This window comes from Galeopterus variegatus, unplaced genomic scaffold, assembly GCF_000696425.1.
Source record: "Galeopterus variegatus unplaced genomic scaffold, G_variegatus-3.0.2 Scaffold3025, whole genome shotgun sequence".
In the NCBI taxonomy this organism is placed as follows: domain Eukaryota; kingdom Metazoa; phylum Chordata; class Mammalia; order Dermoptera; family Cynocephalidae; genus Galeopterus; species Galeopterus variegatus.
The window spans coordinates 173,645-175,423 of NW_007729136.1; positions in this window are offsets into that span (position 1 = coordinate 173,645).

Below are 1,779 nucleotides of genomic sequence, written 5' to 3' on the forward strand. Positions count from 1 at the left end.
AAAGCATTTAAAAGGATATAATTTCTGTTTTTTGAAAGACACAATGAAGAAAATGAAGAAGTCATCAACTCTAAGTATTTGCAGAACACATATATGAAAAAAAAAAATTTGTCTCCAGAACATATAAAGAAACCTCAAAAATAAGAATAATAAGAAAATAAAAATGAGAAAAATACTCGAAAAAACCTTTCACTAAAAAATATAGAGAGATGGCAAGAAAACACATGAAAAGTTTCTCAGTATCATTAATTCTTAGGTGAATGCAAATTAAAAATCACAATGATAATTCTACAAACATTAGAATGACTGAAATGAAGAAAAACAATAAAGACAGAGAATATCAAGTGCTAGGGAGTATGTGGAACAATGAGAACTCTATTAATATACTGTTGGCCAGGGTATAAAATAGTATAGCCAATTTGTAAAAAATTTGTTATAAGACAAACTTGTACTTAGCACATAAACCCAGCATCTTTTAAAAACTTTATGTTTGTGTAAATTTATGTCTGCATAAATGTTCATACACAAACACACACACACACACACACAATATGTGGATGTTTATCCAGCATCTTTTAAAAACTTTATGTTTGTGTAAATTTATGTCTGCATAAATGTTCATACACACACACACACACACACAATATGTGGATGTTTATAGTTGTTTTATTTATAATTGCTCCAAACTTGAAACAATTAAAGCGTTTTTTAACTGGCGAGTGAATGAAAATCTGTGGTACATCCTTACAATGGAAAAAAATCACTTGACAATAAAAAAGAACAAACTACTGCAACAGACAACAGCATGGGTGATTTCAAATGCATTTTGTTAGGGGAAGGAATCCACACCCAAATTAATACCCACAGGCTGTATATTGGTCTGGCTATATAATTTGTAGGGCCTGGTGCAAAATGGAAGTATGAGGCCTATTGTTCAAAAATTAAGACTTTCACTGCAGTGACAGCAGAGCATTAAATTAAGCATGAGGCCTTTCTAAGCATAGGTCGTTTTGTGACTGTGTAGGTTGCAATCCCACGAGGCTAGCACTGACTATATAATTCCATTGCTATGACATTTTCAAAAGGCAAATCTACAAGAAGAGAAAAGAAATCAGTTGTTGCCAGGGGCAGGAATTGGAGGGAGCAGTTCCCTACAAAGGGCATAAGGGAATATGTTGGGACGATGAGACAGTTCTATATCTTTCTAGTCCTGATGGTTACACAATTATATGTGTATGCAAAAACTCATAGAACTGGCCACCTAACAGGGACAATTGTCTCATATAAATTTTATAAATCTGAATTTTAAAAATATACATATTTTAAAAACACTTACTAACATTTTATTGAATAATTATAAATAATTCCACAGAAATTTGGCATATGGTTAAGAGAAACAAAATATAATAGAAAGGGCAGTGACTTGGATTGCAAAATCAGCTCAGCCTCTCCTCTTATTAGTTGAGAGAAATAATTTAAGTCACTAATCTCTCTGAGGTACAATTTCATTGTCTTTAAAATAGGACAGCTATATAAGTCAAATTTACAGAGTGCTTGTAAGAATAAAATAAGATAATACGTGTAAAAAAACATTTAAAAACTTTATAAATTTAAAACACTCAAATTATTATTAGTAATTGAAATAAAAACATGAACTTAACACCACCTTTTTTTCCCTCAAATTTGAATGTTTGTGGCTAATCGTTCATCTCTGCTTCAGAAAAGACAATTGCAATTACAAATTCACTTGAGCAATGTTCTGAAGATATATAATTTAAC